This window comes from Alligator mississippiensis, chromosome 2 (assembly GCF_030867095.1).
Source record: "Alligator mississippiensis isolate rAllMis1 chromosome 2, rAllMis1, whole genome shotgun sequence".
Taxonomy (NCBI): Eukaryota; Metazoa; Chordata; order Crocodylia; family Alligatoridae; genus Alligator; species Alligator mississippiensis.
In genome coordinates this window covers 250,392,109-250,408,488 of record NC_081825.1, presented here as the reverse complement: position 1 = coordinate 250,408,488, position 16,380 = coordinate 250,392,109, and the positions used below count along the sequence as shown (strand labels likewise).

The 16,380-nt window shown below is 52.3% G+C and overlaps 1 long non-coding RNA gene and 1 pseudogene across 3 annotated transcripts in view; one reads left to right on the top strand and one right to left on the bottom strand.

The window, feature by feature from the left end:
- The window catches only part of LOC109285381 (uncharacterized), a 94,068-nt gene that overhangs the window by 59,385 nt on the left and 18,303 nt on the right, over window positions 1-16,380 (top strand). The window contains exon 4 of one of the 3 annotated variants that reach the window (XR_009460205.1): window positions 11,792-12,397. The exons of the other annotated variants lie outside the window; for them this stretch is intronic. This is a non-coding gene — a long non-coding RNA (uncharacterized LOC109285381). Of the gene's footprint in view, window positions 1-11,791; window positions 12,398-16,380 lie in introns of those variants that run through there. 3 annotated transcript variants of the gene reach the window in all.
- Window positions 12,979-13,154, bottom strand: LOC132248979 (U2 spliceosomal RNA; annotated as a pseudogene).

Here is a 16,380-nt window from a genome sequence, read left to right as displayed (position 1 = left end):
TCTCTTGAGTGGTCTCTCCAGCTCAGGGCTGAGATATATTAGAAAAGCAGTACTAGGCTGCTGCTAGTACCTGTGGTTTTTTAGTTTGTAGAATAAATTAGGACTGTCCACCTGGCAGCACTCAATCCAATTTAAAGAGAAAATAGTATTGTATGATTTCTTTCTTATGCTTATGTTATTTATTTGTTTTGGCTCCCAAAGTCTTTCTTTTCCCTTTCCACCCACTGGTATTACACTTTCTAAAACAGCTGAATCTCTTATTATGAATATAAAATATTGGCAACTTTCAGACTACCTTTCCTGAGCTTAACATGCAAACAACATGGAATTTGAAAGCCTATCAAAGGGATAGAAGAAGGGCTTGTTAGCCAAAGCTGACTTTACAATCTGTTGTTTGTTAATTCGTTATTAGGAAATCAAAATATTTAAATATCATTCTCCTGTCCCAGCCCTTGTCACATAATCCTTGACTTTGCTACACACATAAGGCATGAGGTGGGGAGAAAGGGGAAGAGGAAGGGAGAGGGGGAGGGAGAAATACAGTGGCCCTAGCTGTTTATACAATTCACAGCAACTCTAATTTGCAACCTTTTTACTACAAGATACCGAAACATGGATTAATAATGTGAAAATTGCCTCACTCAAGTGGACATCTCTATTTTCAAAACAAATATGTGAAAACAAATTATTTGGGATCATTTTTTCTTTTAACTTACTCTTCATGCAATCTCACTGGAGCCTATTCTATTTTGTAAAATGTACTTTGTGTGTGTGTGTGTGTGTGTGTGTGTTTGTGTGTGTGTGTGTATAGTGTTTACAGTTCAAGTAGAAACCCAATTTTGATATCTATTGCATGCTATGTGCTGCAATCTCTCCAGGCACATCAATAAATTTACTGCACATCTGCACCCACCTAGAAGAGATCAAATCAGAACCTTTAGACTTGAATATTGAACATCAGAATAATGAAATTTTGTACCAAATTAAAATTTTCAGTATGTATTATGCCAATTATAAGAATTTAATCTGAACAGAATTGTAATGGTACAAGGCACAATTGCATAATTGGTCACCCACTTAAAGGATAGAGGGAGCTCTTACTGTAAAAGCTGCTAACTGCTGTAAATGAGAGAGCACTCAAAGAACACTACCTGGCCAACTCTATTAGCCCTATGGGAGTGTGAACCAGAATACCATTTATAATAGAATGTAAAGACCTACACTTTTATAGGTATTAACATGGTATTAATACCTAGATGACCTCCTGATGGCCCTTCCAACCCTAATTTTCTATTTCTATGCTTACACAAGAATATATTTTGTAATGATGGGGTACTTTTACATGAAATGTGTCACTGCGCATTTGCCTAATTTACTGTACAGTGTACTGTGCAGATGCTTACTGTGCATTTACTGTGTAGTTAAAACCCCTAGAAAAAGAGTCACACGTTTAATCTTTAATATTTACAAGCCAAGGATCATAGAATATTCTCTCCCACTGTAGATTGGCAGATCGGCCTTGCTGCTGAGCAGTGGGGAGGCAAAAATCATGGCATATTTATGACTGTGGTTTTCATTTCCCCAGAAACTACCAGCAAATGGCCCATTCAGCAGGGCCTCTCAGCCAATGGGGGGGGGGGGGGGATGACAAGTGGCAAAATGAAAAAAAATTAAAGGATCAACTGTAGAGGGGTACTTCCACCATGATTTATAGAGTTCCCTAATACTATGTCATTTTTACATGGTACCTTTTGTAGTCATAAGTGTTAACTCCCTTCCTGAGGTCTGATATGATGATATCAACAGGAAGTTGTCAGCCATCTTTGCATGTGTGTTAGCAGTTGCAATAAAGCCCTTTTGAGAGCAAGCGGCCTCCTTTCCTTTTCCTTAGCTATGAGATAGCACATCTTTCATCTCAAAAGACTACAATTTTAAGAAATCATTTCACGGGTGTTTTTTTTAATTTTGATCCAAACAACTATTTTAAAAAAGCAGATCGTTATCTGTTGTTTGTTGTGTACACATGGATTGTAAAGTTGGTTAGAAACTGGGATTTTTTTTCCCCCATGGAAAATGTGACTAGTAGAATCAAGATAACCAAAGGAGAAAGGATGCACAGAAGTAAAGTATAGAGGAGTAAAGTACTATATGATAAAAACAAGTCAAAAAACTTTTGACATATTTGACTGAATTTAAGCCAGCAGGACCTGACAGAATTCACCCCAGGGTGCTAAAGGAACTAACTTGGAGTCTTTGGCAGTAATATTTGCAAATGCATGTGTGACAGGTGATGTTCCAGAGGCCTGGAGAAAATCTAATGTACTTACCAACTTAAAAATAGGCTAATGGTAGGACCCATAGAATTAAAAACTGGCCAACCTGACTTTGACACCTGGGGACTTCCTAGAGATAAATTATAAAACATTAAGTTTGTAACTATGTGGAGAATGAAAGGAGAGATCACTAAATGGATTAGTTAAGAACAACTCATGCCAAACTAATGTGGGTAAATGATTCAGTGGATGAGAGGAATGCAGTGAACATAACACACATGAAGTTTAATAAGGGTTTTGATACAATCCCACATGCCATTCTCATGAGTAGGCTGGAAAAATGTGGGCCAGATAGAATTACCATTAGGAGTATTTCATCATAATTTGTTGAAAAAATGCAAACAAAGAAAAACTAAAAATGGGTCAATGTCCAACTGGCAGGTCTCCAGTGAGGTTTCTCAGGCACCTGTTCTGGGTCTAGTGCTGTTTACATTTTTTAATGTCTTTGATGCAGAGCAGAATGTAGGCTGATCAAATCTGCAGACAACAGAAGACTGGGGGGAGCTGTAAACACTTTGGAGGAGAGGATTAAAATTCAAAGGGATCTTGATCAGTTTAATTGGGTTATAGGTAATGAAATGAAATTCAGCAAAAAAAAATATGAAGTGCTGCATAGCAAATAAAAATGCAGAATTATGGAATAGTGGAATAACTGGTTTGTCAGTTGTGCTGCCGGGAAGGATCTGAGGATTATGGTGGATCAGAAACTCAACATCAATCAGCAATTTCATGCAGTTTCAATTTGGGGTTGCAGTAATGGTATATGCGAGCCAACAGAGGTGATAGTACCACTCTATTCAGTGTTGGTAAGGCCTTAGCCAGAGTATTGTATCTGAAAGGTATAAGGCAATGATTCTCATCCAAGGTGCTGTGGCACCCCAGGGTGCATTGAGATTCTTTCAAAGGTGCCTTGAAGAGCCACACAATTATAGCACTGTTAGGCATGAAAACATGATGATTCATAAAATAAATGCACAGATATGTCAAGAAGTAATTTAGGCTGTTAAAAACACTCTGACCTGTTGTTATGTTTTTGGATTTTTTTGTGAACAAAAAATTGCTCTATTCTGTTTTTCATAGTCAAATAACAGGTGAAAAGTAGGAGCTGGCATGTTCTGAGGGGTGCCCTGAGGCTAACAAAGGTGAGAACCACTGAGGATCGAGAAGACCGCAACAAAGTTAATTAATAAATTGGAATGCAAGCACTGTGGAGAAAGGTTAAAGGAACCAGGTTTATTTATTTTGGAGAAAAGAAGATAAAGGGAGAATTGTGACAACTTATTTAAAATATCCAACAGTCTGCCATAAAGAAAAAGAGAAAAAATATTCCCCCACACCACAGAGGGCAGGACAAGTGGCAACAGATATCAACTAAAGCAAACCAGATCCAAATTAAGTTCCAAGATAAATTTCTTAATTTCTAACTGTTGTCTAGGGAAGTTGTGGAATCGCCTGAGGATTTTAACAGGAAGCTAGAGAGAAATCTGCCCGGAGTGCTGTAAGAGCAAAATATCATGCTTCTCTGCAGGGAGTTATGGTAGTTGACACTGAAAGTCCCTCCCACATTTCAGAATCTGTAATCTTCCATGAACATAAAGTGGTGCTAGGGTTTGTCTCTTAGTAAATAATAGCATCTCTAGGATCCATATGCTAATTATGGGATGGTTTATCTACAGGCTGGGTACATACATTCAAAAAATCTGAGTTGGAATTGATCGAAGTTAAACAGTTTTCTGTAAGCAATGTAGGCTAGATCAGAAACAAACAGAACACATGTTCACTCTTTGTTCTGGGGCACACAGGTGCCTGTACTATGTTACGTCTCAGCTGTGTGTTCTTGGGCAACCCTGGCACAGGATGCAGTCTGTCTGACTCACAAAGGACTCACCCCCCCTCCCTCCCCTCCTCTACCTAAACAAAACTGATTAAGATGCAGTTAGAGACGCACCTAAGACCCTCAAGATAAGGGTGACAAGAGTGAACCAACTGCCCTAGGTCTCATTTACATCCGAGATGGAACCAGATGACCATTCATTTACATGAGAGATGGAGAACAGAAAGCCTGAAGCAGAGACTGCAGTGAATTCTGGGACCAGAGAAGCAGGGGAGCATTGCATGATGGGGAATCTGTGCTCCAAATGTCAATCAACCCATGTTCACATACACCCAGCTCAGCATTTATCAGGCCAGTTCTAATCTGGATTTACTAAGGACTTTTCCACCCCCCACCCCCCCCCCCCCCCCCACACACACACCTCTAAGTTTAATAGGCATCTCGGGCCGTACATTCCTCGGTCCCACTATGGGAGGCCTATTTAAACTTGATTGACTAAAACTTGGTTGCCAGGTTAGGGAATGCTGAGGCAAGAGACCGAGTCAGAGGGGGTATGGGCAACATTTGAACAATGGTTAAGGGTACATCACAGAGTCCAGCCTGTTGGAACCTTAATCACAGGTGTTGTCATACCTTTCCCAAGATGACTGATGGGAGTCCTCTCCACAAAAGGTTATGAGCACCCCAATAATTGCTTTAAGTCTGTTAAAAGACTATAGTAAGATCTGGAAAAGTCATGCTAAGCTGAGGCTTGGGCACAACAAATAAAAATCCAAAATCCTGATGCTGCAAGCTATCTATTGTTTCTGAAGAAACCATGAGATATCCCATCAGTATATCTGCCATCTATAGGAATCCCATGCTGGCTCCCAAGTATTTGGTTACTCCCTAATCTTAAGTGTTTCCTGATTATCAATCAGTTTCTTGAGACGTTCCAAACCAGATAACCCCTTGTCAATAGAAAAGACAATGATTTACACAATTAAGGATGCTTTGAAGCAGCTGAACTGAGGGTATAAAAATCTGTAAAAAGTGTGTGCGCTTCAAGAAGACTTTTGACTTTTAAGAGACCTTTATTCCCGGGAGGGTGATAACTCGGAGCCAGTAAAGAGCATGTACAAGTACGCCCGAAGCTCTGGGTCTCATGGGCAAGGCCTGGGCTCATGGCCTGCAAGGCCTGCCCATACACTCTAGACAAAAAAAAAACAACACAATGAACATTAGGACTATTTACAGTATTTACAGTTCTGCCAGCGGGGACACCCATGGAGGCCTCCGGGGTCGACTCGCATGAACAAAAGTCCAAGGCCTCGGCCCGCTTGACGCGTCTCTGCAGCTTGAGCAGCCGGTGGCATCACAGTACGAGGATCAGGCGTCCCGCCTCGACTCGGCACAGCGCCCCCTCGAGGGCCCAGCGCTCCTCAAAGGCGGGCACTGTCTGCCGGAGGACAGCGTGCTCAAACTCGAGCAAGAGGCGGGCCCGCACCAGCAGGCGGAAGAGCTGCAGGGCGTCGACCATCCCGGTGCCGGTGAGCCGGTTTCGCCGGCTCTTCAGGGTGGCCATCTTGGCTTGGCCCAGCAGGAAGTTGGCCAGGCTGACCATTACGGAAAGGAGTGGACGTAGGTGTCTTCGGAGAAGTCTCGGCCCAGCACCCGAAGCAGTGCCCCCAGGGCAGCAAAGAGAGGCTGCAGCCAGGGGCAGTCGAGGAACGCGTGGAAAATGTCCTCATCCAGCACCCCCGGGCAGAAGTGGCAGGCCGCTGAGGCTGCTGGGTCCAGGTGATGCACAAAGGTGCCGGTGGCCAGGATGCCGTGCATGAGTCGCCACTGCAGGTCAAAAGAAAGAAAGAAAGACTTTGACTTTTAAGAGACCTTTATTCCCGGGAGGGTGATAACTCGGAGCCAGTAAAGAGCATGTACAAGTACGCCCGAAGCTCTGGGCCTCAGGGACAAGGCCTGGGCTCATGGCCTGCAAGGCCTGCCCGTACACTCTAGACAAAAAAAAAACAACGAACATTAGGACTATTTACAGTATTTACAGTTTTGCCAGCGGGGACACCCATGGAGGCCTCCGGGGTCGACCCGCATGAGCAAAAGTCCAGGGCCTTGGCCCGCTTGACGCGTCTCTGCAGCTTGAGCAGCCGGTGGCATCACAGTACGAGGATCAGGCGTCCCGCCTTGACCCAGCACAGCACCCCCTCGAGGGCCCAGCACTCCTCAAAGGCGGGCACCGTCTGCCGGAGGACAGCGTGCTCAAACTCGAGCGAGAGGCGGGCTCGCACCAGCAGGCGGAAGAGCTGCAGGGCGTCGACCATCCCGGTGCCGGTGAGCTGGTTTCGCCGGCTCTTCAGGGTGGCCATCTTGGCCTGGCCCAGCAGGAAGTTGGCCAGGCTGAACGTGGCCCGCTCGGCCACCCGGTATGGAAAGGAGTGGACGTAGGCGTCTTCGGAGAAGTCCTGGCCCAGCACCCGAAGCAGTGCGCCCAGGGCGGCAAAGAGAGGCTGCAGCTGGGGGCAGTCGAGGAATGCATGGAAAATGTCCTCGTCCAGCACCCCCGGGCAGAAGGGGCAGGCCGCCAAGGCCGCTGGGTCCAGGTGACGCACAAAGGTGCCGGTGGCCAGGATCCCGTGCACGAGCCGCCACTGCAGGTCGCCGGTCTTCTTGGCGATGGGCACCTTATACAGCGTGCGCCATGCCGGAGTCCCGGGCCGCGCCAGGCGCCGCCGCCACACAGTGTCAGGGCGGCCGGCCAGCACCTGGGCGTGCCGGGTGCGCACCACCCACATGTAGAGGCCCTTGCAGGGCAGGGTGCCAAAAGGGCAGCCCGTATTGCTGCTGGGGGGCACCAGGAGCCTGAGCCGTGTGTTGGGCCGCTCGGCCAGCTCGCCGGGTACCACTGGGGTGACGGATAGCGGTGGGAAGGCGTGTTCCGCGGCATCTGCGGTGGGGAGGGGCCGGCGAGTCTGGAGATGGGCTTCCAGGGCGGTCACTGCCTCCGTCGGGAGGGCGGCCCTAACGGCCCGCAGAAGCCGCCCCGCGGTGCGGATGGAGCGCATCACCAGCTGGGCAGCCAGGGCCTCGGGTGACAGCCAGTCCGACTGAGCGGGGTCCAGGAGGTGCTCCAGACGGGTGGAGCGTGCCTCAACGAGAGCTGCCATGAGGCTGGCGGAGGCCAGGCTCGGCATGACACGGTGCAGGGCCGGGTTGTGGACCAAGGGCTCTCGAAGGAGTTGCGGGAACCGCAGGTGCCTGGCCTGGGGACAGAGATGGAAGGCTGCCCGCCAGGCCTGCACCATGCTGCGGTAGAACGGGGGAAGGACCGCCCCGTTCAGGAAGGTGAGGTCCAGTTGAAACAGCTCCCGGTCAAAGCCGAGGCCCCCCACTCACCGCAGGAATCGGCACGCCAGCTGTCGCCACGGGAGGTGGCCTTCGGTGTACAGGAGCCGCTGGAGGGCCTGCAGCCGATAGGCGGCCACCCTGCTGGCCAGATCGATCAGGCCCTGGCCCCCCTCGCCGGTGGGCAGGTAGAGGGCAGCTCGTGGGAGCCAGTGGCATCCGTCCCACAGGAAATCGACTAGGAGCCAGTGCAGTCTCTCCAGTAGCTCCAGCGGAGGGTCCAGCACCGCGCAGCGGTGCCACAGGGTCGCCGCCGCCAGGTTATTGATGACGAGGACGTGCCCCCGGTAGGAAAGGCTGGGCAGGCGCCAGCGCCACCGCTGCAGGCGGGCCTCCACTCCCTCCTCGAGGCCGTCCCAGTTGCGCGCCATGAAGGTCGTCGGCCCCAGGAACACGCCCAAGACCTTGAGGCCCTCACGGCGCCAGGCGAGGCCCCCCGGCAAGTCCAGCGGAGGCCTGCCAGTCCATGCGCCAAGCAGCAGAGTGTCACTCTTTCCCCAGTTGATGCGGGCGGAGGAGGCGCGCTCGTAGGCCCGCTGGCAATCTGCCAGAGCCCGCACGTCTTCCTGGGTGGCGAGGAAGACGGTGACGTCGTCCGCATAGGCCGACAGCCGGAGACGAGGGCCAGCGGACAGGCCCATGGCCGATGGCAGGGCCACCCCACTCAGGCGGCGGCACAGCGCGTGTAACAGCGGCTCGATGGCCAGGGCATAGAGCATGCCCGACAGTGGACAGCCCTGGCGAATGCCCCTGCGCGTGGGGAACGGAGCGCAAAGCACCCCATTCACCTTGAGCAGGCTGGAAATGTCCCGGTACAAAACCCGGAGGGCCCCGGTGAAGAGGGGCCCAAAGCCAAAGGCCTCCAGCGTGCGGAAGAGGTAAGCGTGGCCCACATGGTCAAAGGCCTTCTCCTGGTTGAGAGAGAGGAGGCCAACGTCGAGGCCAAAGAGCTCGCTAGCCATGAGCAGGTCCCGCAGCAGAAACAGGTTGTCTTGTATGGTCCTGCACGGCACGCAGTAGCTCTGCTCGGGCCTGGTGAGAGAGGCCATGACCGTGCGGAGGCGGGTGGCCAGCTCTTTGGCCAGAATCTTGTAGTCCGCGCACAGCAGGGAGACCGGCCGCCAGTTCTTCATGTAGCCCAGGTCTCCCTTCTTGGGCAGCAGGGTCAGCACCGCTCGGCGGCAACTGATCAGCAAGACCTTGTCGGCGAGACTCTCCTGGAAGACGCACAGGAGGCTGGGGCCGAGGAGAGGCCAGAAGGTCTTGGAGAACTCGGCAGGCAGCCCGTCGAGGCCCGGGGCTTTGCCGGAGGCGAGGCCGGCCATGGCGGCTGCCAGCTCTTCCAGGGACAAGTCCCGCTCCAGCTCACCGGCCTCCAGGGCATCAAGACGCGGTAGGCCCTCGTGGAGTTCCCGCGTGGCCTCGGGGCACGACGGCTCGGCCGCAAACAGGTCGCGATAGAAGGCGACGGCACGTTCGCGGACTTCGCCCGGCTCTGTAATGACCCAGCCCTCAGGAGTCTTGAGATGGTCCAAGACTTTGCTCTCTGCCCTCCGCCGCTCCAGGTTGAAAAAGAAGCGGGTCGGGGCGTCAGTTTCCACCAGCTCCTGGCAGCGGGCGCGGATCCTCGCGCCGCGGGCCGCGCTCTCTGCCAAGTCACGCAGGCATTTCCTGCGGAGCTGGAGGCTCTCGCTCAGTGCCGCGTCACTGCCAGCGGCCAGCAGAGCAGCCTTGAGCTCCGCCACGTCCTCCTCCAACTCCCGGGTACGGCGGCGCATCTCGTTTGCAGCCAGCTGGGTGTACTGCTGGCAGGAGGCTCGGGTCTGGACCTTGCCCACGTCCCACCACAGCTTCCAGGAGAAGTGGCTCGGTCTCACAGCCTCCCACCTCTGCCAAAAGTGGGCAAAGCAGTCCCGGAAATAAGAGTCCTGAAGCAGACTAACGTTCAAACACCAATACGGTGCCCGTGCACAGGCTCTCCCCGGCAGGCTCAGTTCACTGAAGGCCAGGCCATGATCTGATAGACCCGAGGGAGCGATGCGGCTGCTGCGCAGGAGTGGCAGGTGGTACCTGGTGATATAAAGGCGGTTGAGGCGAGCCATGGTGAGACCGCAGGCACTCATCTTGGCCCAGGTGTACTGGCGCGCAACGGGATGCAGGGCTCACCAGACGTGCACGAGGTCTGCCCCTCCAGGGCAGCTTGCAGCTTGTGAGCGGAGGGCAGGTGGGGCTCAGGCCCTGTGCGGTCGAGGCACGGGGCAGTGGTGCAATTGAAATCGCCCCCGAGGAGGAGCAGGTCATCATCCTCGCTAGCGTCGCGCAGGAGGGCAGCCAAGCTCTCAAAGAAAGCGACCCTCTCCTGGCCATCGGAGGGCGCGTAGATGTTGATGAGCAGCAGACGGTGTTGTGCGAGGGTGACGCGGACGGTCAGCAGGCGGCCGGGGACGACCTCCCGCGGCATCGCCGCATCAAGCTGCAGCTGCGGCGATAAGAGTGTCACGACCCCCGCGCGGAGGTTGGTGCCGTGGCTCAGGAACACCTGTCCTCGCCAGGCAGCCCGCCAGGCCGCCTGGTTGAACCTGTCAGAGTGGGTCTTTTGTAGGAAGGCGATGGCCAGCCTCTTCTGCCGCAGGAGCTCCAGGACGGCCTCGCGCTTCACCGCGTCTCGACAGCCGTTAACGTTGAAGGTGCCAATGGTTGTGGCTGCCATGGGTGTGGGTGTGGGAGAGGAGGAGCAAAGCAGAGTGCGGGTGGAAGACCGAGCACCCAAGAGCAGAGCAAGGCAATACAGACAGGTCAGGGAAGGCCTACCGTGCCCTACTCTAGTCGAGGGACCCGCCCAGGCCCCACTCCACTCTCACCCTCTGGGCAAGCTTGTCCAGACGGTAAGCCATCTGACGTGTGCCCCGATCTTGCTGCATGAGCTTGACTGCCGCCCTGGCAGCCTTGACAAAACTTTGGGGTCCGCACACCACTGGGTGATGTGCCCCGCTACATTTTTCTGCCCCTTGGTTAGCTTCAGCAAGGACAGGAGTCCCCCATAGTCAGGAGGGACCCAGGGGGGCTCCGCCAGCTTGGGGTGGATGTTGCCTACGGAAGAGCGGCGAGGCCGCACCCCCGGCGGGAGCTCGCCCGCAACTGCAGCGTCGACCCCCTCGATGTCCAGGCACATCAGCCGCCTCTCGTCGTCCGAGTCAAGGACCGGCTCCGCGAGGACATTCCCTGTCTTCTTGTGGGGGGAGGGGCCATCCCGCTCACGACGTCTCTTGCGAGACTCCGAGAGCTGGATCTCCATCTCGCTAACTTCCCCATCTGCTCCGGTAGGCTGGGGCGTGACCAAAGGGGCAGCAGGCTCTCCCGCCACCCCCGGGGCCAGGCCACCAGAAGAGAGACATTCGCCACTATCCCTGCTGCTGCCCGACTCCAGAGGCTGGGGGACATGCGAGGGGAGGGGGAACCCTGAAGGCCCCTCCCCCCCACCCGCTAAGTCTGCCTCGTCGGTGGCTACATCTGACGGGGCGGGTGGTGTGGCAGCCAGAGAGGGGTCCGGCTCTGTAGTGGGGGGGCCCTCGGCACTGGCCGAGGAGGGGTCTGTCAGGAATGGGGTGTCCTGAGAGGCCCCCCTCATCTCCCTCTCTTTGTCGGGTGGTTGGGAGGATGCCCGAGCCCCATCATCCAATGAGGCTCCAGCAACGCAGTCCCCGGCCACCCCAGCCACTTCGGCCGGGGCAGGCAGGGGGCTAGGGGAAGCGTCCGCCCCTCCACCCGGTGGGGCTGCCGCACCAAGGGCAGGGGGCGCCACAGATGGGGGAGGGGGCGGTGGGGCCATGGTAGTAGCACCAGCCCCTCGGCTGGACGATGGCTTCCCACTGGAGACCCCGGTCCCCTGAGATGGAATGCGGGGGGAAGGAGGTCGGGAGGAAGAGCTCCCAGCCTCCCTGGGCCTGCCGCGTGCCCCAGAGGTCGACGCGCCGTCTCTCGGCGCTGCCACAGGAGGCGATGGTCCGGCCGCCTTGCCCTGAGGGCACTGCGCAGCCAGGTGGGAGGAGCCCCCGCACTTGAAGCACGTGGTCTCTCCCACAGACAGATAGATAATGAACCTCCGCCTCTCGAGCGTGAGGCTCAGGGAGCGAGGCAGCGACTGGGGGCCCTCCTTGAGGAGCATGAAGACCTGCCTCCGAAAGGACAGGACGTGCTTGCCCTGAGGGTTCTTGTTTCCCATCGGCAGGTGGCGAAAAGGACTCGCAGGAACCCCATAGGCCTCAAATCCCCTGGCCAGCTCCTGATCGGAAACGTGCGGTGGGACGTTGGAAATCACCACCCTCACTGCCTGAGTCTCTAGGGGCGTGACAGGGTAGTGGATGCCCGCAATGTCCAGGCCCTCCGCACACACCCTGTCAACCAAGGCGGGCTTGCTCAAATAGATCATTGGGACCGTGTTCACGCGCCCCGCGTAGCGGATGGTACGCCATCCCAGGAGGGCGGCCAGAGCCTCCACGCAAGCCTCGAGCCCCACATGGAGAGGGGCATGAACCCTCAGGCCATGAGACAGTGGGACGTCCCGAGAGACATCCTCATGCCAGCTGCCAGGCGTAGGAGCCGCCATTCCTCGCCAGGACAGGGTTAAACTGCGAAGCGCAGCCAAAAAAAAAAGCCTCAGGCTGACCCGGGGACTGGGACTGGGAGGGGGCTGAAAATGCCCCAAAATAAGCCTGGGGGGGGCAGAGCAACCCCGCAGGGGCTCAGGGCAAGCCCCAAGGCAGGGGCAGATGGCAGGGACCAAGGGAAGGGGCCCTGGGGGAGGGAGGCAGCAGAAATCAAAGGGACAACTCAGGCGGGGGTGGGGGAGGGGCAGAGGCAAACGAGGCTGCCAGAGCCCAGGGGAAAAAGGCTCAGAAAGTGGGGGGAAGGGGCAGGGAGGGGGTCCCCAGGGACAGGGTGGGGAGAGGCAAGGGTTGTTTTTGGGGGGGGACAGGAAAAGGGGGGCAGGGAGTGTGAGGCAACGAGCTGAAAGCACCTGAGCTGGAGGAGCTTAGAAGGGCTTCAGCTGTCTGCGGCCATCTTGGAAGAAAGAAAGAAAGACTTTGACTTTTAAGAGACCTTTATTCCCGGGAGGGTGATAACTCGGAGCCAGTAAAGAGCATGTACAAGGACGCCCGAAGCTCTGGGCCTCATGGACAAGGCCTGGGCTCATGGCCTGCAAGGCCTGCCCGTACACTCTAGACAAAAAAAAAACAACACAACGAACATTAGGACTATTTACAGTATTTACAGTTCTGCCAGCAGGGACACCCATGGAGGCCTCCAGGGTCGACCCGCGTCCCCCACTACCACAAATTATGCAGTCGAGTTTCCCATATTTTGGAAAATCGCAGAGGTCAGCCAGCCCGGAGTGCAAGGGGTCAAGCCTCACCCTGGGTAGACCACATACGTGAGAAAGAAGCACTGCAATACCAGGCTGATGCATGGAGGGGATGGAGCAAGCCCCGGTTCCACCTCCAAGGACCAAAAATGTGCTCAATACACAGCCTCCAATGGAGGACATATCAGATATTACAGCTGATAAGAACAGGAAGAAAGAAAGAAGAAAACTCCGGTGCTGACACCATCCCCTGTCGTTCTTGGGACGCTGGAAGAACAGATCATCTCTCTCTTCAAGGATTGTGCTATGGACTGTGCCTGTCAGCTTTGCAGCCTGAGTACCTTGGACTAGGTGAGATCCCAGCGCTCTCTCTCTCTTCTCTCTAGGCATAAACTTCTGAACCTGAACTGTATTAGTTAAGCTTGAGCTAAGTTTCCCCAAATACTTAGTGAAACTAGGGTAGTATTGTCATTGTGTAGTAGTATTGTGTTTGTTTTTCTTTTGCATGTCTATTACTATTAGTACCATTATATATTTCATATGCTTAGCAATAAATAACTTTTATAGTCAAACTGGTAGTAACTGGGTATATTTTTCCTTCTCTGCTTCTCTTTCCTCCCGTGCTCTGCAGCAACGCTTCTTTTACCTAAGCTAAAGATCCCTATGAAGCCCAAAAATATTGTGGGGTCTGTTCATCAAGAGGCCAAAGATTGGGACGTGCTGAGTTTGAAACACATAAGGGGATCAGCTCGTACAGGCTGATTGACCCAGTTTGACTCAGACGTGCCCTTATGAACTGAATGCTGGCCCATGAGGGTGTCAGCTGGACACCCAGCCAGATTCAGAGGGATTCTGTTCACCTGCGTGCTTGTGTCTGACTGCATTTTATTGTTGCTCTTATGAACTGATTCTTGGCACATGAGGGTGTCAGCCTGCCCATGCTGATCAGCCCGGCCAGGTCAGGCGTGTCACGTTAATGTGTGTGTGTTTGTGTGTATGACTGATTTGGTGACTGGAGGAACCCAGTCCAATTGAGATTGAGTCCTGCAAGATAGCTCCACTGGGGGTGAGGGCTTGCAGAAGGGAGAGATACAGCTCCGTATAGTAACACAAACAGCACATTGACAGAATCACCAAGACCCTAGAAACTATCCCTAATAAATGAGCACACCCCAAAGTAATGGGCAAATTTGGTAACAACTAGGATGGCCATGCATCTTGATTTGGCTGGGATACTCCAGGATTCCTTAGCACAGTCCTGGCAGGTTAGTCATAAGTCCCAGGCCAGAGTCTGGCAGGGAGGTGGAGTGGCATGGAGCTCTGGGCAGGTGGCTGGGCAGGCACCACTGCTTCTGTACAGGAGCAAGGTCATGCCAAGGAAGCTCCTGCTTCTGTACAGGAGCAAGGTTGTGTTGGAGGAGTGGTACCTCCTCTGGTGCACTCACCATGCTCCCACTTAAAATCAACGGTGCTTGCTTGGCTGCCTGCCTGGTGCACCATGCCACTCCACCTCCCTTCTGGACTCCAGCCCAGGGCTTTTGACCAACCAGCTGGGACTAGGCTACACAATCCTGGAGTGTCTCAGGCAAACCAGGACACATGGCTACCCTAGCTTGCACTGGCTGAGGCCAGGAGGTTGGGAGTATTCCTGCACACCTCCCAGCATGTCCACAGGTTCCTTGAGTTGCCAGTGACTGCCAAGCACAGCTGAGCTTCTAGGCCACCCCAATGGGCTTCTGTACATTGTGGGATGCCTCATGATGGGGTGCAATGCCACATCCCAGGAATGTGGGTGCCCAGGTGCCAGAATTCATGCATGGAAAAACAGATGCCTCCCTTCCCCACTCCTGGTGCTTTCTTGCAGTTGACAGATGCCTGAGGCAGGAAGCAAGGATGCAGAAAGGGTCTGTCCTGGAAAGGGTCTGCGCTGACTTGCTTCTATGACAGCACAGGGGTGGGGCCCACTGGGCACTTGGCCAGAGCAGCCAAGCACAAGGCAATTGTTAGTGCACCTCCCTTTGAGCAGGGAGCCAAAAAGGAGCCTGGGATACTGGTGGACAGAGACCTAACTTGAATCGATTGGGGAACTTAAACCAAAGTTCTATACATGGATCTAACCTAAACTGATTAAATCTGAGTGCACACTGATGCAGAACTATCTTAGATGAGGTTCTGCCATTTTTAAATACTCTGTGTGGGCAAAACTTCTATTATGTTATGGGTTTAGAATGGTTTCTGATCACATATCCCAGTAAAAGTGTAATATCTTTGCCTCGCCACAATGAAAACCAGCTAGCCATTGACTCTAGTAGGAACTCACATAGAACAATATGTTTCACTAAATGAGTAGGGGCATCACAAAGTTGTTAAAATTTTATTTATATTTCCTACATTGCCAGTTTGTTATTCAGATTCTAGAGTCAGTATACTGAACACGTGCTTCCAAGGGTAAAAGAGGTCCCAAAGAATGAAGGCTACAAAATTGTAGCTGTGTTCTGTCTCCCTAGCCCTCTCCAACTCATAAGTATTTCAGGTTAACTGGTTTTAACATAGTAGTTAACATCATAGATTTTCTCTGTCATTAACATTAATAAATGATTTTTAAAAAGCTGTTTTCCTAATTATAAATGCCATCACATGGCAACCATGAAAAACTATAATTTGCAGTTATGAAACACTATCCTATTAGCCTCCCTAGTGTTAACATTGTTCGGGTCACTTATTAACAACAAAACTATTTCAGTTTCAATACTTGGCTTTAGAAGTATAATTTATTCAACAATTGAGCCAAATATAATTTATTCCTTCATATTTTAATCATTAATTTATTTTTTAACAGCTAATAATTTCAGCTTTTCTTTCCCTGTGCTACGAACATTTTTCAGAATGCCCTATGGAAAGCTGTGATCTTGGGTTGAGAGTTTAAAATAATAATTTGTTTTGTTAAGACATTTTTTCCTTTCTGTAATCCTCTATTTAAAAATGCAGTCACTAAGAATGGAGATGCAGTGAGAAGAGCTGTGCAAATTTTTCCATTCAAACCTCGAAGTACTTGACATTAGCCTTTGTTCAAGTCAGACCTGTATTCACAAACGAACAGTGGTTCATTTTCTTACAAATGTTTTAGTTCACAAACTGCCTAGTGAAGCTTCTTGCAGTCTGTTTTGTTGTAGGTGAATGTCTCAGATAATATTGAGTCTGCTATGCAGGGAGCATGTGGAGTTTGACTGGATTCAGAGACACCATGTAAAGAAATTCATGCAGTTTCTCCCAAGACTGCAGTTCAGCTGACACTAGTTTATATAAACAGGAAAATCAAGTCAGTTGAGCAGAAGCTCTCCCCACTCCTTTTGTTTCCTTGAGATTTCCCTTTAGTGAGTACCTCTGTTTCAGCTGGAAGTGCTGGATGTCTGCCATTTGGGAACTTAAGACATTGCCCTACTCAGAAAAATGGG